The sequence below is a fragment of the Leptonychotes weddellii genome, chromosome 4 (assembly GCF_054177405.1).
Source record: "Leptonychotes weddellii isolate Sample4059 chromosome 4, ASM5417740v2, whole genome shotgun sequence".
Taxonomy (NCBI): domain Eukaryota; kingdom Metazoa; phylum Chordata; class Mammalia; order Carnivora; family Phocidae; genus Leptonychotes; species Leptonychotes weddellii.
The window spans coordinates 108,921,788-108,944,364 of NC_138372.1; the positions used below are offsets into that span (position 1 = coordinate 108,921,788).

The following is a 22,577-nucleotide window of genomic DNA, read 5'->3' on the forward strand; positions in this document are numbered from 1 at the left end:
ACAGCATCCACTGACCTTACCTCTCCCTTATACATCTAGAATGGGTTAGTTAGGTGCCACCCTTGGGATGGAGAAAACAGCACTGAAATCATTTTCTGTGTTCTGTGGTTGAAATAAGGAACTCCAGTTGAGAAAGGCTGATCTAAACATCACTGTGCCCAAAAGTTCAGTCCCAGGCTTTTTTCTTGTCTCTGACTACCTTTATTACTTGGGTGATCTTGTGCTGATGACACCCAAAATCTCCTTCTAAACCCCAAGCCTCCTTTTTGATTTTGCAGACCTGAAATGACCACTTAAACTACTGCTAAGATCTTGTGACTCAAATGTGATCCTAAAACCGGCGCTACGAACACCTAGGAACTTGCTAGAGATGCAGAATCTCAGACACTGACCCAAAACGGTTCAGTCAAGGTCTGCATTCTAACAAGATCCTCAGAATTCACATGCACATGTGAGTTTGAGAGGCACTGGAATAAAACATTTAAATCAAACATGCCGTAAGAACAGATCCTTTATTTCCCCCTTGCTCCTCTTCGATGTGCTCAAGAGATTCTTTTTTTTAAGATTTTATTTATTTATTTGAGAGAGAGACAGAGCACAAGGAGGGTGAGGGGAGGAGCAGAGGCAGAGGGAGAAGCAGACATTGGAGTGGGCATGGGTATTTTGGTCATTTGGTTACAGAGAAATTAAGTGGAGATTATATTCAGTTTTGGTCTAGTGGAGTGTATTTATGAGTTTCATAGATAATTCTTAGTGTAGCCTTCCCAGTGTGGGAATGGCTTCCAAGAAAATGGACAGCCCACTGTGCCTTCTTCCCCAGAAGCCTAATACAAAGGGGCAGAACCAGGGCTATGCCATGATGCATAGCTGTCTATGCCTGACACCAAATGTCCATGAGTAGAGGAGAAGAATCATGTCTGACCTATACAGGGTCCGAAGCTGGTCTTTCAGACTGGTTTCAATCATTAACACATAGGATTTTTTTTAATAAAAATGATAATAAATAGAATTAATCAGAATTCTGTCTTTGTAGGATATACTTCTCCAATCAGTGAAAACATCTGTGTGAGAAAACATATTTTTACGGTGTCCCAACTATAAAATTTTTTAAAAGTTTCATCAACCATGCCAGAGCGAAACAGAATTATCTTTACCCTCTCTTTAAAAATGATATAATTTTTGTTTTGTGTTAATGCAGTCAAAGTATATGCAACCAAAAGTAGAAAAATTATCACAGAGTGGTGTCAGGCAATAATTTATTAAAAATGTTACATTATTTGTGTATGTTATGTGATATCTATAATTCTATCAGCTTTAAATAGTTATATTTTTGTGGTTCTTTTCTCATATAAATAATTTCACATTCTGATTTTCGTACCTATAATTACTTGTTTCTTACCTTGAAGAAGATCTTCTAAGCTCTTCAAGCTTCAGGCAAGGAAAAAAAACTGATTGTCTCCCTGTCTAGGTTATGGTTCTGAAGGAAGTCCTTCTATTTCTGTGTGTCTTTACATTATGTCAAATAGAACATAATAATGCTGCCAAATTCCTATGAGAAAACCCTTATCTAAAAATTGAGCCAGCTTTTGCTTTCTTATTATACCAAAAAGCAGGAAAGAATTTACTCATTAAACCCACATGATGAGGTGTTGGATTTGATTGGGTATCATCACTGCCAATCATTTCTATCCTAAGCAGGGTTGCAGGGAGGATTAGAAAGTCCCTCCTCTGATGCAGATGCCCAGTTGTGGTCTAAATTCCACCCCCTTCCACCTCCCCAAAAGAGAACCAATCAAGATACACAAAAATTTTAATTTTTTAATTAAAAAGGCGATAAGAGTGAGTGTGGTGAGACATTAATGGAGGAGAGGGAAAAAAAATTTTAATTCATATAAGTCAACTCCTGTGTTGGTAGTGAGTGGAGAATAAAGTAATGAGTGAAAAATGAAGGACAGCATATCCTTTTCCACGACCTGAAATCCCCACTCACTGCTCATGTTAACGGAACCAAAAATTAGGCTGAGCCCACAGAAGGCAGTCACTCCTGATTTTTGCCAAATGCCTGATAGCAGATTTGACTCCTATTTAGGCAGTGGCTCAGATTAGAAGTCATTCTTGATCCCTCTCTTACCCTCACACCCTACATCTAATCCATCAGCCATTCCAGACAATGCTACCTTCAAAATGTATTGTGAAGCAGACCAATGACCACCTTTACTGTCTAAATCACCATCATTGCTCACCCAGGCTAATTGATGCCTGGCTTCTGGCTTCCCTTCCTGCCACCCTGCAGGTCCTTTTCCCACACCAGCCAGAGTCATCTTCGTAAAAGATACCTCCTATCAGGTCATCCTGCCTAAAACCATCAGGGACTCCCCTTCAGGCTTCGAATGAACCTCAAACTCTTTTCCTGGACTTTACTTCCGGCACGATCTGCCCTTCCTTACCCACCTCACTTCTGCAACCAGCCTCTTTCACAACAATCCATGAACACATACCTTTATAGGGTTCCTTCAAGAAGCTCAGCTCGTTCCTGCACTAGAGTTTTACCCTTGCTGCTCTGTCTGGCTTTCCTTTACAGGTAATCTAGATTTCTGCCCCAATGTCTTCTCTGTAGAGGGTGACCTGGACAACTGCAGTCTAAGCCTCCATCCTCACACACACACACATACACAATCATACGGGCATTCTCTTTCTATTGGCGTGCCTCATCTTTCTTCACAGCACTTACGTCTATCACAAATTGTAGTTACATTTTCTCAGTGTTTGTCTCCCCCACTAGAGCACAAACTCCAAAAGAACATGGACTTCGCTTTGTATCTCAGACTGTGCCTCGCCTGGGTTCTGCACTCAGTAAATACTTGTTGAATGAATGGAAGGATATCTCTAAAGACTTTTGAAAGCTTTTGGTGTTGTCTACTATAATACTGATAAGATAAAGGCCACAATAAAATCATCAATAGGAAGTAAATGATATTTTTGAAACATAGAGCCTAGATATTAACTGTCAGAGGAGAATTCAAGACCAGAGCTCAAGTCTTCTCACTTCCTCCCAGTGTTATTTCCATTGCGCTATGCATGGTGTCTTTCTAGATGATATGTTAGGTAACAATATGTTTATCCAAGATTCCCCACATTAGTCTACTAACTTTTAATAACACATCTGGAACAGAAATGACTAAGTCCATACCAGACAACGCTGCCTATTGATATACTTAAGCAATTTACTTAAAAATAGACCAGTGAAAGGAAGGATGAGGAAAGGAGAGATTGTTAATTAACAGATTTAAATTTTTCTGTTTATCTGTAATTTCTTGATTTTCAAAATAGTTTTGCCGTGGGCTGAATGTGTTGTCCCCACAATTCATATGTTGAAGCCTAAATCCCCAGTGTGATGGCATTTGGAGATGGGACCTTTGGGAGGTGATTAGGTCATGATGAGTGGAGCCCTCATGACAGGATAGTGCCCTTATAAGAAGAGACTGGAGAGAGATAATCCCTCTCTGCCCTTGCCTGTGGGAGGATACAACAGGAAGACGGCCAACTACAAACTAGGGAGAGTGTCCTCACCACACATAGGATCTCCTGCCATCTTAATCTTGTATTCCCAGCCTCTAGAATCCTGAGAAATAAATGTTTGTTGTTTAAGGCTCCCAGTCTATAATATTCTATAATATTATAGCAGCCTAAACTAAGACAATGTTTTGTAATTTTTAATTGGTTTACAGTAAATCATAAATGCTTCCCTTTAATAGAATGGTTGTTATAATTAATGGCTTACATTTTCACTTCTTCTGCCTACAAAGTTAAGGTTGTACTCCTCGATAGCAGTCATAAAAATGACAAAGTTAGTATGTGATGCTTATTCTGGGACTAAACCAGTATCTAATTCTAGAGGAACCATTCCCTGTTCTATGACAAGTAGGAAGGCCTACCATTCCGAATTCCCTTGAAGAAAGCACTTGCTAGTAGGACACCTGGGTAGCTCAGTCGGTTAAGCATCTGCCTTCGGCTCAGGTCATGATCCCAGGGTCCGGTGATGGAGTCCCATGTAGGGCTCCCTGCTCAGTGGGGAGTCTGCTTCTCCCTCTCCCACTGCCCCTCCCACTTTTTTTCTCAAATAAATAAATAAAATCTTAAAAAAAAAAAAAAGAAAGAAAGCACTTGCTGTTTATGTGCACTGAGTACTCTAAGCTGACAGTGTTCTGTAAGGTTTGCTTCATCTTTATAATGAAGGTCTCACTCACCCAGGCAGCCCCTTGTAATGACTGAGATTGATTGGGATACTAGCTTTGGTCATTTCTGCCCAATGCAGAACTCCAGTGGGCAATTCTTGCTTTAGATCTCCCTTGTTCAATTGGCTCAAATTTTATGAGATCTGCATTTCAGTCTGAAGGCTTTCCCTGCTCAGTTCTGCTGCCTCCCTCTGTTATATTTAGACATTAGCCTTTAACAAACCTCTTCCACTCAACTTTGTCTCAGAATCCGCTTCCAAGAGGACTGAAATGATGCATTTTCTAAATTCCTTTTTTCTTCCATTTTAGGGAGATGCATCTCATCAGATGAAGTTGCACATAGTATATAATCATGCTAGTATGTACAATCATGACTACACAACAAAAGAAAATGGAGAGCAAAAGGCATACATCGCAAAGTTATGGACCAACAACATAAGTGGCTTAACGATCTATTCACCTTTCCTTCCCTTTGGCTCATTAGAATGGCAGTGCTTTGGTGACATGGTGAGAGTTGTATTGTGATGGATGGGACTGTCAGAAACTCACTTGAGTATTTAGATATTGCATTAGTGCATTACATTTACAAGTAAGACACTGTTGGCTGTTAACTCCTTTGGCATTCAATGTCTATCTGAGGAGGCAAGAATTTGCCTCAGGATTCCTGAATCTATAGATACTGTTATGAAAATATGTGCTGCTTTGTTTGATAATGACTTAGTCTTCGATTTTTTTGGAAATGGACCTTCTGCCATTATATATGGTCCTGTTAGGAAGGCAATTCACTACCCACTAGACAAGCTAAAGAAACCAGATCCTCTCTTTCCTGGGCAAGCATGTGACTAAAGGAATTCTCTTCTGGAACTTTAAAACAAACAAGTGAAACCTTGACAGAAGGAATGATTGCAGATTTTTTAATCCCCGTGGTGGAGGCCTGGACAGGCTAAAATAGGAGAACTGTGGTTCCTATTCCCTGGGTTTTGTCCCTCCACAGCTTCCTTAATTTCCACTTGTTTCTAAGACTACTCAAGAAGATAGAATTGTTTTCTCTTGCTTATAACCAGGAAGCTTAATGACATTGATGCCATGAATCTGAATATGACATTTTTAAAAAGCAGACAAACAAACTCCTAGTGGGGTATGTATTTGTCACAGTCCTCGAATATTGAGCATTAACAATTATTTGTGTGAAGAAAGAGAGGCGTGATACAAAGGGAGCTGTATCTAGTGACTTTCAATCAATTCATGCTGTTTTCTTCTACATCCTCATCTCTTTTAGAATGTTCTCATTCTCATACACTTGAAACTTTTCAGTTTATGTGGGAGAAGGGTCACCCAGGATGAGAACAGGTGTGAACACATCCTACATCTCTTGATGAGCTGAGCTTCTTGAGAAATTGCTTGACAAAAAAGACTTTAAAAAATCTATTCATGCCTAAGAGCACTTTGTTATATCCTTCACTTAAGTTGGCAACAACTTAATATTTAGCTGCTTAAAACTGAAAATTTAGTGGCCAGATTTTATTGACTTGAGAATACAAGTAAGTAAGCACCATAACCATCTTTTCCTCATGATAATCAGAAAGGTAGCTAAGTGTGATAGAATCATTTTGAAAGAATGAAAGTATGAATTGTTCTGTAAAATATTCCCAGCTTCCCAGGAAGCTATTTGCTTTAGAGTTTTATGTATTCTTTTCAGGATTATTATTTTAAAAATTGAGAAAATAAAAATTATTTATGATGATGTACTAGTGTACTTTTCTACATCAGGGCCCTTTGTTTTGCAAGGAACATAAGACTCAACTCAGCTGACCTAAAGAAGAAGAAAGACTTCGTTGGCTTATGTACCTGAGATGTCACACGTGGGTCAGGCTTTAGGCACAGTTTGATTCTTGGGATTATGATATTATTGCTGGAGTTCTGACTCTGCTTCTTCCAATTTTTCTTAGTTTTTCCCTCCTTCTAATGGTGTTTTCTTCTGGACAGCTTCCCTCCTTATAGAAGAAGAATGGCTATCACAGTCCCTGACCTGACAACCATACCCTACATGCCTTCTAGATGAGAAAAAGGTCGCATACCTTTGTCTCACAATTCCAAGAAGACCTGAGATTCAGTCTGACTAAACTGGATTAGCTCACATGTCCACTGCAAACCAATCACCGTGGCCAGAGTCACAGAATGTTCTGATTGACCTATCTGGGTCACGCGCTCCATCCCAGAGCAATGGTGGGCTCAGCTTCTCCAAAACCACATGAATAAGCTATTGTAAAGGGGAAGGGAGGAAAAAGACATAGTATAGGCAATCAACAAGTGTCCAGGCATCCTCCCTTATATTGCCATTATAAATTAGGAACAGGAACTACATGTAGGTACGTGGTGCAAGGCTCATCCACACCACTTATCACTGTGTACCAAGGCTCTGAGATGTGAAGTGACACAAAGGTGCTTCATAATAGGGTGGTCTCCGCAATGTGGCATGGACTTGAATGTCTTCGAATGTTGACCTTGTGAGTGTCTTAGAGATATCGGACTAAGAAACATTGATCCACAGTGAAAGAACTCATGAGATTCCAAACTCGAAAAGCCAACTAATCCAATAAGATGAAAAAAATCATTTTTTCAAAGTGACCAGGTACTTGTCTAAAATAAGCTATAGGAAAAGCTAAATTATTATCAGGAGGATGTCTGATGGAGACAGAAGAGGCATGGTTAGTTTTATAATTCAGGTATTTAGTGGCATGTAGTTATGTCTGCACCTACTGTTCAGATGCCTACATCTCCTGGACCAAGTCGGGGCAGGCAAATCCTTGACCATGTACTAGGGCTTAGACAGACACTAACCAGGTTTGTCTCATGGTCTTCCCTTTTTCTATGCTTTTTGTCTATCAATACCTTTTCTGAATGAGTCATTATTTCTTTAGATAAACATGAATCTTTAATTAAGTCTTTTTTTAATCCAGGAACCACTCTGTTTCTTTAAAATATATTCATGTATCTTGGATCATTATGTATCAGTTTTAAAGTTTAATTCTATAAGGCATATCCTTTTAGTAAAAATCTGGTTTTTGCTCCTATATACCAACTAAATGACTCTTCACTAGTCTTTGATAGAATTTATTAATTTAATAGATATAGATGGAGAGAATACTTGAGTATCTACTATGCACTGGTTATCACACATGCCTTATGTTATACTATTTATACATTGTATACCCATGGGATCCAGGTGTCACAAGTCTAATTTTATAGAAAAAGACACTAAATTTCAAAGAGATCTAGCAACGTTCTCAAGGTCAAACAACTAGTAAATAATGAGGTGGAATTCAACTTCATATTTGCCTGATTCTAATATCTGTGGTCTTTCCACGTGTAACTAGTATGGGAGAATATTAAGATGAGCCCTATGTTTTCCCCAGTTCATTTTTAACTTTATTGTTAGAACTGTTAAAAAACAAAATTCTTATACCTAGAAACAATGAAAATTCTTAATTCATTATTTCAAGTTTTATTGCAAATTATTTGTTTATAAATTATTTATAAGTTGTTAATTTATTTTATTTATTCCATGCCTCAAGTGGGCAAATCCCTATAAAGAAGAAGATATAGTAATGTATATTGATGACCAGGACACCATCTTTATTTGCAATGAAGCAAATTATGCACCAGCATTAATAAACATGTTAGATGTTAGATGATAGTTACAGAGAAGATGTTAGTAAGTTATATACTTTTGTTGAAAGGATACTATGAAATCAACAAGGAAGTTGGGCAATCAAGAGAGGCTTCAAAGAAGAGGTATCATATGAGCCAAACTTGGAAGATATATGAGAGAAATTTTTGTAAACAGAGATTAGGGAAATGCCTTCTACTAGGGGGAAAAAAAAACAGTATGAGCAAAGCAAAAACGTAAAAAGAGTATATTGAAGGAATAGAAAACAGTACCATTGAGCTGAGGTGAAGATTTCCACTGTCAGACTGAGAGGTTTACAAAATTCAGTAAGCAATAGGGATCCATTGAAGGTTTCTGAGGAGAGAAACGATATGTTCAAGTTTACAAGTTTAAGAAGATTAATGTCGGTGTCTAGAATAGATTCGACTTGAGTAAAGAGAAAGTATAGGGACTCACCTGCTAAGTATACTGAAATATATCAAGTAAAAAATAATCAAGTGCTGAACCAGGACACAATGAAAACAGAAAATAAATGGAGATTTGGTTCAAGAAAGCCAGCGGCTCAATCTTAATGACTTGCCAAGTATAAAAAAGGAGGGACCACAAAATTGGAAGAGCCACAGTAAATCTCAGAATGTTTACCTAGGGTCTTGCCCTGCTCAAGTAATCTCCACAGCTACAGGGGAGCAGATTATCTCAGTGTGTCATTCACTTGCTTAAAACCTAGAAATCACCTGGAATCCCCTCCCCCACCTAGTGAACACAGAGGCAAGAACCCTCTGAGCGGTCCCTCCTTTGGAAAGCCATTGCTTATTTCATCAGAAGCAGACATAATGGCTACCTTGTTTATAGTTTCAGTCCTTTCTTATAGACATCTACCTTGTTATTTTTTTTTTTTTAAAGATTTTATTTATCTCTTTGACAGAGAGAGAGAGATAGCAAGAGCAGGAACACAAGCAGGGGGAGTGGGAGAGGGAGAAGCAGGCTTCTTGCCAAACAGGGAACCCCATGCAGGGCTCGATCTCAGGACCCTGGGATCACGACCCGAGCGGAAGGCAGACGCCCAACGACTGAGCCACCCAGGTGCCCCAACATCTACCTTGTTCTTAATTTTGTCCATGTGTCAGTCTCCCTCTATCAGGGAAACTCCTTGTGCCTAGCACTGCCTCAATTTAGATTCATTATATGAAAGTCTCCTAGTATTGTGCTTGGGTTGGGGGAAACACAGTGGTGTCACTGCCATCAGAAACACAAAAGGTAGGGGTGCCTGGGTGGCTCAGTCTATTAAGCGTCTGACTCTTGGTTTCGGCTCAGGTCATGATCTCACGGTCATGGGATCGAGCCCCACGTTGGGCTCTGCGCTCAGTGTGGAGTCTGCTTCAGATTCTTTCTCCCTCTCCCTCTGCCCCTCCGCACTCGTACCTGCTCGCTCTCTGTCACTCCCAAATAAATTTTTAAAAAAGAAAGAAACACAAAGGTAACATGACAAAGAAGCAGAGAATTAACTATTTTAACTGCAATTAGTCTTGTGCCTTGCTATGAATTTGTTTAACATGTAGAAGGGTAGATTTTGATGGGGATATTAACTAATTCCATTTGGACATGATCATCTTTAAGCACCAGCCAGACATCCAGGTAGAGGTGCCCAGCAGGCAGCTGTAAATGAGAAATGAGTTCAGCTGTGGAAGGTAACCCAATGAAAGACTATGTGAGGGGAGGAAGCAGTGGGATTGTTAGCATCCTTTAGTGTTGTTACTTCAGAGAGTAGAACAAAGGTTCTTGCTGTACCTTTCATGAGAGTGTGGCCAATTACAAAAATGGGGGTGTGGGGAAGGAGGGCTAGCACCCAGTTCTCTGCTCTGTACCCTCCTCCCCAAATCTTACTTTAGAACATGCAGGCTTGCACACACAGCTTCTATACAAGCTTCCTGGAAGTGCCAAGGAGCAGTGTGGTCTTTGCCCAGCTTTTGTCTGGGAGTGAGGAAGTTAATCTTTTCTTTCACGTTAATGTTTCTGAGTTTCAATTTGTTCATCTGTGCAATGAGGTTAAGAATACATAGCCTACCTATCTTAAACAATTATCATGAACATTAATATATGCAAAAAAAGCTTTGTAACCTGTGTGGCACTGTAAAAATGAGAAGTGATTCTTTTTCTATCTATGCCAAGATCTTCTTCTTGTGTCGATTCTATTAAATTTTCAGATGCCCTGGGCACTGCCAAATATCACTGAATTTGGCTCTCTTTTTCATGATCAATATACCCATATTTCCAAATCACCTTGATACCTATTTACAAAATAATTGAATTCATTATTACAAATCAAATTTGATATTTTTTTCTTACAACCTTTCTATTCAGAGTGTATGCATTTTTCTTTTGACTAAGCCCTGAGAAATCCATCCATAATTCATGGCTGCCCAGTTTATGCAGGCAATAAGAAAGATCAGGAGTGGGGTAGACTTTCCTTCCTGGAAGAACAGCCAGGTCTAAACCACCCTCCCCAGTGGTGTGCTAGGCACCTGTGGAAGGTCTATGTGGACCTGAAGTTCAGGGATTCTAAAATTCCTACATGGGCTAGAAAGGAAGTGAACTGGGGCCATTGGCTATTGTCCCCTCCCTCACTCATCAAAAGCTGCTGGGTGTACCTTAGGACCACCAGGCAAAGGCATGCCAGGAAAGAAGGAAGGAAGGAAGGAAGGAAGGAAGGAAGGAAGGAAGGAAGGAAGGAAGGAAGGAAGGGAGGGAGGGAGGGAGGGAGGGAGGGAGGGAGGGAGGGAGGAAGGGAGGGAGGCAAGAAGGGAGGAAGGAAGGAAAGCCTGGTGGGGAGTTCCATGGAAGCAGAGGGATATGTCATCTCAGCCTCATCAGATCCCCCTGACATCATATATAGACCACAGTGGGCCAACCATGCCTTCTAGTAATAGTATATGGACTCTGTGATTTTGAGTTTGAGTTCATTTTTAAATTAGGAAAGAGAGGATTCATTTGGCATTGTTTTTCCTATTACTCTATATATTAGCTTTATTTATGTAAAGTATATAATGTATCCACAAAGTATACATTTCCTGCTATTCTATTGCAATTATTCTCTCAAGAAGACAAGAAGCATGAGAGGTTTTCAGATACCCTCATGGGAACTGAAGAGGAAGTTACATTCATAAATTGCCTCTTCCATGCCAGGAAGAGTGCTGGGGTTGTGCAGGGAGGGTATATAACTTAAGGTTCACAACAGTCTTTTGAAGTAGCAAGGTAACATTGGTCCCCACTTTACAGAAGCTCAGAGCAACTAAGTCACTTGTGCAAGGATGTATAGTTGGTAAGTAGAAGGATGGGAATTTGTAGCCATATCTACAAATGAACATGTTTGGTAGATGAGAACAAAACAGGTACTTTACAAAAGTACACACTCTTTGTGTAAGACTATTGAATCACAGACCTGTACCTCTGAAACAAATAGTACATTATATGTTAAAAAGAAGAAGAAGAAGAAGAAGATAGTAGGAAGGGAAAAATGAAGCGGGGAACATCAGAGGGGGAGACTAACCATGAGAGACTGTGGACTCTGAGAAACAAACTGAGGGTTCTAGAGGGGAGGGGAGTGGGGGGATGGGTTAGCCTGGTGATGGGTATTAAAGAGGGCACGTATTGAATGGAGCACTGGGTGTTATACGCAAACAATGAATCATGGATCACTACATCAAAAACTACTGATGTAATGTATGGTGATTAACATAACATAATAAAATAAAATTAAAAATAAATAAATAAATAAATAAATAAATAAATAAAATCTTTTAAAAAACAGTACACACTCTTGTGGATCCAGTTAAATTACCAAAAGGTTTTTTTTTTTTTAAGATTTTATTTATATATTTGGCAGAGAGAGACACAGCAAGAGAGGGAACACAAGCAGGGGGTGTGGGGGAGGGCGAAGCAGACTTCCCGCGGAGCAGGGAGCCCAATGCGGGGCTTGATTCCAGGACCCTGGGAGCTGAAGGCAGACGCTTAATGACTGAACCACCCAGGTGCCCCTACAAAATGTTTTAAAAACTAGAAATATTCTAACTTTACAGCTGAGTTGGATATGGCTTATGTATCTGTAACCCAATTTTAGGGTAGTTCACAGTAAAATAGCCTTTAAATAGGGTGCACAGCTGGACAAATCCTGGAACTTTTGTATTTTTGCTTGGCGGTTTGTTGGTTTGTTTGTTTTTGCATTTTTCAAATATCCAGTAAGTAGGATTCTGCAGAAAATAGAATGGACATTACCTGCTACAGGACCACTGAGATGTGCTCTTGAGACCTGTAAGAAAGGGAGGGAAGCAGGATTAACAGAGAGACACTGAGAGGGATACACTTCCGGTAGAGGCCTCACACCATTCCAAGGTGAGCTCTGAAGCTGGGATAAACCATCCCAGTAGTCCATCCAGGCAAGAAGGCTTCTCCTTTGTACTCCCGCATGGAGCACTGGATATGGAAAGGGGGCATAACCCTGGGCTACACTAGTTCTTTTCAGAGAAAGTAATTCCTGGGAAAGGCCTGAACTGAGAGTCATCTAGCCAGGGGAGACAACAAGAGTGCACTAGTCATTAGGGGCTGAACTGCCACATGCACTACAGTCCCTTGTAAGATTTATTTATTTATTTTAGAGAGAGAGAGAGCACATGGGAGTGGGAGGAGGTGCAGAGGGAAAGGAGGAAGAGAGAATCCTCAAGCAGACTACCTGCTGAGATCCAGAGCCCGACTCGGGGCTTGACGCGGGGCTCAATCCCAGGACCCTGAGATCATGACCTGAGCTGAAATCAAGAGCCAGATGCTCAACCAACTGAGCCACCCAGGCGCCCCTCCCCTCCTGTGTCTTTAAGGCCCATTGATTCTTATAAGTTTACCTTATATAAGGCCAGCTCCTCCAGGATTCTGGATGTTCTCATTTCCTGGGATAAATTATAAAAGAAAGGTTAGTGATGTAACCTAGAGCCCCCATGGCTGTGCTGGTCTTGAAGCCACAGAGATACTAATCACTTCCCATTACAAATCACTCACACTTCTCTAGGGCTTACCCATTAGAGTGCCCAGAGGTGACCAAGCTTGAGGCAGGCAAGATGCCCCTCTCTTTCTGTGTGGTGGATTTCTTTTTCTGAATTGTTTCTAACCTGAAGATATAGTCCTTATCTGCATTTTATGTTAGAGGGTCTCCTAGTGGACTGCCCACATTGGGTATTTTTCCCACTCTTGGTATATAGAATAATAGTGTCACAACCAATGGATTAAATGATTTGGTAAATATTCCCCACATTAGTGGGTGGCCCCAAAGATGCCAGGTGTAATCACTGGATTTTTTTGTTAAAGATTTTATTTCTTTATTTGACGGAGAGAGAGAGAGAGAGAGAGAACAAGCAGGGGGAGCGGCAGACAGAGGGAGAGGGAGAAGCAGACTCCCCGCTGAGCAGAGAACCCAAGGTGGGGCTCGATCCCAGGACCCTGACATTATGACCTGAGCCGAAGGCAGATGCTTAACCAACTGAGCCACCCAGGCGCCCCAATCCCTGGAATTTTTTGAATGTTATCTTTTATGGTAAGGTCCCTGCCAGTGTGGGCCACTCGAGTTTGCAGGCACCTGGCAGTTACTGGTCTCACCATGGAGCAGAAAGTGCTTGCACTCCAGGCCCAAAAGAAAAGGCCAAGAAGGACAAAGCCCAAAGGAAATCTGAAACTCAACACCGAGGCTCTGCTCCCCACTCTGAGAGTGATCTACCAGAGAAGGAAGAGGAGATTCTGGGGTCTGATGATGATGAGCAGGAAGATCCCAATGATTATTGTAAAGGAGGTTATCATCTTGTGAAAATCGGAGATCTATTCAATAGGAGATATCATGTGATCTGAAAGTTGGGCTGGGGACACTTTTCAACAGTGTGGTTATCATGGGATATTCAAGGGAAGAAACTTGTGGCAATGAAAGTAGTTAAAAGTGCTGAACATTATACTGAAACAGTACTAGATGAAATCCAGTTGCCGAAATCAGTTCATAATTCAGACCCTAATGATCCAAATAGAGAAATGGTCATTCAACTACTAGATGACTTTAAAATATCAGAAGTTAACAGAACACATATCTGTATGATGTTTGAAGTTTTGGGGCATCATCTGTTCAAGTGGATCATCAAGTCCAATTATCAAGGGCTTCCAATGTCTTGTGTCAAAAAATTATCCAGCAAGTGTTACAGGGTCTGGATTATTTACACACCAAGTGCCGTATCATCCACACTGACATTAAACCAGAAAACATCTTGTTGTCAGTGAATGAGCAGTATATCCGAAGACTGGCTGCAGAAGCAACAGAATGGCAGTGATCTGGAGCTCCTCCACCTTCTGGATCTGCAGTCAATACTGCGCCCCAGCCTAAACCAGCTGAAAAAATGTCAAAGAAGAAGAAGAAATTGCAGAAGAAGCAGAAGCACCAGGCAGAATTACTAGAGAAACGAATGCAGGGAATTGAGGAAATGGAGAAAGAGTCAGGCCCTGGGCAAAAAAGACCAAACAAGCAAGAAGAATCAGAGAATCCTGTTGAAAGACCCTTGAAAGAGAACCCACCTAATAAAATGACCCAAGAAAAACTTGAAGAATCAAGTACCATTGACCAGGATCAAACACTTATGGAACATGTTGTAGAGGGTAGTGCAGCAGAAATTAATTGCAATGGAGTAATTGAAATCATTAATTATACTGAAAACAGTAATAAAGAAACATTGAGGCTTAAAGAGGATCTACATAATGCTAATGACTGTGATGTCCAAAATTTGAAGCAGGATCCTAGTTTCCTAAGCTCCCAAAATGGAGACAGCAGCACATCTCAAGAAACAGAGTCTTGTACACCTATAACCTCTGAGGTGTCAGATACCATGACGTGCCAGGCTTCACCAAATGTAGACCAGTCATTCAGTGAACAGGACATCAGCAAACTTCAAGAAGGCATTCGGGCAGAGATACCCTGTGAAGATAAGCAAGAGCAAGAACAAAATGGACCATTGGACAACAAAGGAAAATCCACTGCTGGAAATTTTCTTGTTAATCTCCTTGAGCCAAAAAATGCAGAAAAGCTCCAAGTGAAGATTGCTGATCTTGGGAATGCCTGTTGGGTGCACAAACATTTCACTGAAGATATTCAAACAAGGCAGTATCGCTCCTTGGAAGTTCTGATAGGATCTGGCTAAAATACCCCTGCTGACATTTGGAGCACAGCATGCATGGCCTTTGAACTGGCCACAGGCGACTATTAGTTTGAACCTCATTCAGGGGAAGAGTACACTCGAGATGAAGATCACATTGCATTGATCATAGAACTTCTGTGGAAGGTGCCTCACAAGCTCATTGTGGCAGGAAAATATTCCAAGGAATTTTTCACCAAAAAAGGTGACCTGAAGCACATCATGAAACTGAAAACTTGGGGCCTTTTAGTGTTCTAGTGGAGAAGTATGAGTGGTCCCAGGAAGAGGCAGCTGGCTTGACGGATTTCTTACTGCCCATGTTGGAGCTGATACCTGAGAAGAGAGCCACTGCTGCCGATTGTCTCCGGCATCCTTGGCTCAACTCCTGAACCCCAGCCCAGCGCCGCAGCAGAGATCACATGCTGACCCTCGCCCCTCCCTGCCAAGCATTTCCCTCTTCCCCTTTCAGGGTGAAGCTCTTCCTTCAAGCGTTTCCTAGGTTTTTTGTTACTGTGTTTTGTTTTGTTTTGTTTTTTTAATCCAACATGTTCATTTGGGTTTGCTTACTTGACCCTGTGGAGATTCCCCCACAGCCATTGGGCATCCTAGGTGAATTTGGCCTTGATTGGGCTCTGCCAAAGAGTAATAGGCTAAAATGTGAAACAGCCTCTCACCCTGTACCCTTGTCTTTCCATTAAAACTCCTTTAAAAACTAAGCTTCCTTTTTAAAAAGAGCTATGAAGATGATGAGCTCATCCTTTTATTCACTGACTCTAAGAGTCAAATTTTCTAGTGCATCTCCTATTGCCAGCATAAGGATGAGAAGGGGAAAGGGTGTTACTTCTGTGTACAGCAGAGACATTAAACTTGCTGTATCCAGGCTGCATCATCTTCCTGGATTGTTTCTGTTGTTCTCTATGTTCACATTTTGTCCCGTGACTTTGAAGTGACTACCTTTTTAAATGAGCTGTATCAACACCAAATTTGGATACGATTTTATCACTGCTCAAAGCACTATCGAATTCCTTTCATCCTCCCATAACTCTAAGATCCTTGAATCTTTGGTCTGATTTTTGGTGGAAACAGACACGGAACCATTGACTAGTGATTTCTTCAGAACTAGATGTTCTGCAAAAACAGTCCTTTCCTGTATGTCACCCTAACTGCAGAGTTATTTGGATTGGCTGTTTGGGTTTTTGTTGTTTTAATCCCTGGCTGACATTTTACTCATTGCACTTGAGTTTACTGCCCCATAACTACAGAATTCAGGATGACTCCAGAAAGGAGATCTGGGTTTCAGAGATTTCCCCTCTAAGAAGAAAATGTCCTAGAATTCCCAGTTCTTTTCCAGTCAGTCCCCTACTTTTATTTACAGCTTTTTCCCAGTTCTTTTCCAGTCAGTCCCCTACTTCTATTTACAGCTTTTTCTTTACCTTGTCCAAAATTTAACCTTGAAGCAGTTTTCCTCTGTGGCTTTGCCATTCTCATTTTCTCAGAGGCTTCATGTCTTAAATGAAATCCCAGCATAAAAGAGCCAAGGGGAAGGGTGGGGGGATGGCACTTTCGGGGTGGGGTGGTTTTTTGTGGGGGTTTTTTGGTTGTTTTAACATTAACCATTCTCTGCTGCTGTTTCTTTGTATAATGTAAATTTTTAATTGCAATTTTGAGATAATTGAGATGTACTTGAGGCTTTTTTTTTTTTTAATGAGAAAAGGCTTTGTCAATCTTATTTTAGAATGGGCCTCTCCTAGACTTGCCCTAGACATTACATATTCCTCCACTCATATTGAAAAGCAAAAGAGGGGCAGGTTTGGGGTCATAGCCACTTGTTCAGCACGGACCAAGTGGGCCTTGGGGATTACAGCATTCTGCAGAGACGGCTCCAGGACTGATTTACAGAAAGCCAAGGAAGTGCAACTTGAGGTTCTACTAGCCAAGCTACTGATAAGACTTTCAGGTAGCCGACTCTCTATATGGGAGATTGGAGTCCAAATTCTGCCATTTTTCCACCAACAACAGCAAAAGAAAAAGTGGTGCAATTATGCAATCCATTTAACTCATAAACATAGAACCCTGTTGGCCAGCCATTCATTGGATCCTTGATTGGGTAGTCCTGAAATCAGACATGTTCCTGTAGAAAGAATTTTAAGTGAGGCTGTCTATGCACCTATCAAGAATAAAGGAAATAGATTGTATCCAACAACGGCAGGGAAAATCCTTCAGCAATTCTAATCCATTTTGGCTTTTCAGCTACATATATATATATCTAAAGCAATAGCAGACTAGAACTGAATTCTTGTCTACACTGTAAAATAACAATTGCACAATTACAGGAATTCTGGTGATGATATTAAAATGAGATAACCAAAACACAAATAGAAGGCCCCATTTTAACAACTGATATGAGAAGAAATTTTAATAAGAGAATCTATAACTTCTTTCTGGAAATGTTTTCCCACCAAATAAGGGCTTTTCCCCCTATCATTTAAGGAGCCAGATGAATTAGAAGCCATAGAAAGAGGCAGCTATAGGATTTGATCTTCCAGGTACCCCATGTACCTTTATTGAACTTAATCATAATACTGTCAAATTGCCATGATCTCACTAAAGGATTTCTATCGTTGTCAGTTACAACCCCAAATGCATTTTTATTCTTTCTACTGGGTTCACTGTCTGTTTTCTTTATAAATGCAGTACAATCAACAAATTATTTAATTAAAAAAAAAAGTCTTTGACAGTGTGATTAAGTCAAGGGTCTGGAGATGGAGCATTATCCTGGATTAACCAGGCCTTAAATGCCACCACACGTGTCTTTAAGACAGATGGACAGAGGGAGATTAGACACACACAGAGGAGAAGGCAATGTGAAGACAGAGCAGAAAGAAATTCGAAGACATTGGTCCTACAGGCTGTAGTGAAGCAGCCACAAGCCATGGAACAACAACAGCCACCAGAAACCACAATTGGCAAAGAATGGATTGTGATCCAGGCCTCTGGAGCGAGTGCAGACTTGCCAACACCTTGATTTCAGACGTCTGGCTCCTAAAACTGTGAAAGAATAAGCTCCAATTGTTTCAAGCCACCTGATCAGTGGTGATTTGTTATACCAGCCATAGGAAACTAACATACCCACAGTACTACTCTCAAGACCCTGCTGTCCATTGACTCCATTCCTTTCATGTTTTTATATGAAACTTCTAGAAATGTGAGGAGCTAGGCTGGAGGCCATGTCATCATGACAGGATTCTCACACCAACTCTGGAATCAGACAGCCTGGGTTTAAATATTGACTCTACCGATTTCTAGCTTTGTGACCTCAGACATATGGCTTAACCTTTTTAAACCTCAGTTTCTTTACCTGCAAAATGGGGAGGAATATCACATCACATAGGCAGACTGCGAGGATTAAATTAGATGGCCACATAAAGTATTAAAAGCATCAGGTACAATGTAGTGCTCATTAAGCATTCGTTATTACGAGTCACATATATTTTAATCAAATGATATATACAAAAAATAGGTCATTTATTAAAATAGTTTGATTAAAAAATGCTTACAATATATATCGATCAATGCAAATAAACATGTTAGGTATATATTTATGAAAGATTTACCATGTTACTATTTACTACTCTTTGTGCCTCAGTTTATCAATCCGAAAAATAAGGATAATAATAGTACTGACTCTAAAGGGCTAATGTGAGGACTGAGTGGGGGCAATTCACATTGAACACTTCGCACACTTCAGGGCATATAAGAAATGCACATTTCCATTAGTACCTCTGTGTAGCATCTCACTTAATCCCCACCACAGCCCTCTAAAATTGGTATCATTGTTACCCTATTGTACAGACAAGAGTTGGAATAAATTGTTCAAGCTCACACAGCTAGTATTGTCTGAACCAGCACTCAAGCCCAAGTCTGTCTGAGATTAGAGTCTAAGAACTCCATCACTTACATCTACTAATAGAAAGTAACTTTTACCATTTTTTAGGCTTTATCATTTCAGTAAGGATTCTAAGTGTACTCTCTAGCATGTAGGAGGGCTCTAAGTAATCTCTCTACCATAGAGGAATGTCTTATTGTTGAGAATAATAAAGGAGCATGTTAGAAATTAACCTGTTAAAATTTTTCAGGCAGTAGGAAACATTAGCAGATAATTACTGAGCTCTCCTATCTCCCAAATTTCAGCATCATTGAGAAACCTTTAAAATGTCCATGTTCCATATAACTAAAGAATTCTATACTTCCCACATGTGAATGGTAAATGTGACAAGATTCCTGGAAACATAAGCATAATAGGCCCACAAATACTTTGAAAGTGTCTTTCTGATATATCAAAGTGATTATGGGGCACTAAATAAAGCTGTTTTGTGTATGAAGACACCAACACTATTTCTTAAATTTTTAGTTTTATTCATTCATTTATTTATTCAACACTTATTGGGTGAGTGCCTAAGACATGCTGGACATTATCCTAGGCAATAAGGTTTTAGTGATGAAAAAGATTTAAAAGTCTCTCAAATAAAACCTACTTTCTGATGTTTGGAAATTCATCTAATCAACCATCCCACTAGAAAATATCAAATAGCGAATAAATGTTCTGCAGAGAAATAAAACAGAAAGGGACCACGTGGCAACAATCCATTCATTAGACCATTACTGATCATTTGTTAAGGAACCATTGTGAGGATATAAAATGAAAAAAATTACGTATTCTTCCCCAAGGAGTTGGAAGGCTAGTTTTAACTCTACTGTGAGACAGTATGAACTGGGATATAGGAAAAGTACAGAAGTTAGGATGGATCCAAACAAGTGGACAAAAATTACTTCCAGAGAGGAGAACAAGGTAAGGAGCTTTATAGTAGCTAAAAGGGTGAATTTTTAAGGATGTGTGAGGTTCCATGTATAGGAAGCAATAAGCATGTGAGCAGAACAGGAAGGCAATGAATAACAAGTAGTCTAGCAAGGCTGGAAGAGAAGGATTGTGTAGACAACTGGGGTAAAAGACAAGAGGACCATGGATTTAATCAGATCACAGGGCCTTTGACAGCCAAAGTAAGGATCAGACTACATTCAGGAAATCTCTCAACCTTAGAGGAATGTCTTATTGTTGAGAATAATAGAGGAGCATGTTTTGACGCAGCGAATGACATGTTCAGATCTCTACCATGAGGAGTTTAAATGGCAGTGAGGAGCTTGGGAGGGACCAAACACTAAAGACACGCACACCATTTGGGAGGTTACTGCAATAGACCAGGTGTAAGGGATGGGTGCTTATCTGGGATGATGGTGATGATGATGGGAATGGAGAAGAAGAGAATGGCCAACAATTTATTTTCTGCTGTGGTATAGATAAGATTTTGCATGTCCATGTGTGCTGGTCAGGGAGGATAAGAAGGCAGGTGAAACTGGGTAATAGAAACCAGGATGAGAAGAATATGGATGAGAATGACCTAATGACAGAGATCTAAATGACAGAGGTAAAGGCAGTAACATGAGAATTTCCACTCTTTCTGTGCCTTGGTTTTCATTTCCTCATTTGATAGACTGCTGGTTTCACCTCTTTCTGAGTCTAAATATGTCAAGATTCAAATCAAATGCGAGGCTTGATACATTCAATATTTATTAAATGTCTGTCCTAGAGTAGGTACTAGATATGTTTCTTGATAGCAGAGTCATTTTTTCCTCTCTTATCAGTTTTTTTTATGTTCAGTTAACCACTGTATAGTACATCATTAGTTTTTGATATAGTGTTCAGTGATTCATTAATTATGTATAACACCCAGTGCTCATCACAACACATGCCCTCCTTAATACCCATCACCTGGCTACTCCCCCACCCCCCTCCCCTCTGAAACCCTCGGTTTGTTTCCCGGGGTCCATAGTCTCTCATGGTTCGTCTCCCTCTCTGATTTCTCCCCCTTCAGATTTCCCTCCCTTCCCCTATGGGCCTCCGTGCTATTGCTTATCTTCTCAGTTTCTGTAATGCTTCATCTGTGCCTTTGGTAGGACATTCATTACTTTTTACCTTGAATTCCACATATTGAGGTACCTGCTAACCTCCTCTAATGGGTGAGTGTCTTGGGGGAAGAATCCATGTCTATCTCATTTGTATTGCAGTGCATTGCATGCAATAGACTGAAAATAAATATTTGTAATTTGAGCTTATGCAGTCACATAATATTTGAAATAGCCCAGTAAGAGTTTTGATAGTAACTACTTAATTCCACTCAATACCCACAGTTAGCTTCTGGTTGCCTAATAACCAATTACCAAGTAGCTTATTAGTTTACTACAATATTAATACAGTTCATTTATTAAAATGACTCAAATTACCAAGATGAATATTTTACAACCCATTCATTTCAGGTGTTAGCAATAGCATCCACGTAATTATATCATAATTCAATAACTTATCAAAAATGTCTAGTAAATAGTTGATTCGGGCTGCATTAACGTTTTTTTTTTTTATTAACCTAGTCATATAGGTTTTTGAAAAATAATTTTGAGTTTTTTAAAGATAATTTTGATTTATCATATAACACATAGATACTAGCTTAAGCCACAGCTAATAAACATGTCATATTTCTAGTGAATAAATGCTGGAACACAAAGAGGACATTTTAGTAACATTCCAGACCTAGTGATAGCTTTTAATAAATATTAAAAATAAGAACCACAATGCCTCATGGTACTGAAGGGCCAGAACCAGAGAAACCACGGAAAGACTTGAGATCCTCCAAAAAGACATGGAGATCCAGGTTGGCATTGACAAGTTTAGAAACCATGCTGATCAACCAGGAGAGGACAGAAGACAGAGAAAATCGAATATTCCAACATCCAGGCAAGTAGCAGGGAAAAGATCATCTGTCAGAATTGAAGGGACAGCATAAAGCTGACAGAAGGGTCAACTTTAGAATTCACTAAGAATAGGGATCTCAGAAACAGGCTATTTCTGGAAAGAGTCATTATAAGCTTCCCATACAGAAATAAGCAAAAGCTAGGGGACACATCCAGAGTCTGCAGGTGCAGGTTAGAGGATGCATCTGGTAGGGGTAAGACCTAATAGGACAAAGATATGACCAACTCTTACCAGCATAGGAAGCAGAATAGTCCCAAAGGTGGATATGGCCTAATCCCTGGAACCTGTGAATATGCTCCCTTACTGGCAAAAAAGACTTTGCTGATGTGATGAAGGTTAGGGACCCTGAAATAGGCAGATTATGTTGGTGGGCCCTGGTTAATGGCATGAGCCTTTAAAAACAGGGAACTGGGGCACCTGGGTGGCTCAGTTGGTTAAGTGTCTGCCTTTGGCTCAGGTCGTGATCCCAGAGTCCTGGGATTGAGCCCTGCGTTGGGTTCCAACAGTCAACAAGGGAATGTGGACCCTAGTCCTACAACTGTGTGGAACTGAATTCTGCCACCAACCTGAATGAGTTTGGAAGTGGATTTTTTTTCAGA

The 22,577-nt window shown here is 40.2% G+C and overlaps 1 protein-coding gene and 1 pseudogene across 1 annotated transcript in view; both read left to right on the top strand.

The window, feature by feature from the left end:
- NKAIN3 (sodium/potassium transporting ATPase interacting 3) overlaps window positions 1–22,577 on the top strand; it is a 250,982-nt gene that overhangs the window by 60,848 nt on the left and 167,557 nt on the right. The gene's annotated exons all lie outside the window — the stretch shown is intronic.
- LOC102745873 (SRSF protein kinase 1 pseudogene) lies at window positions 13,547–15,826 on the top strand (annotated as a pseudogene).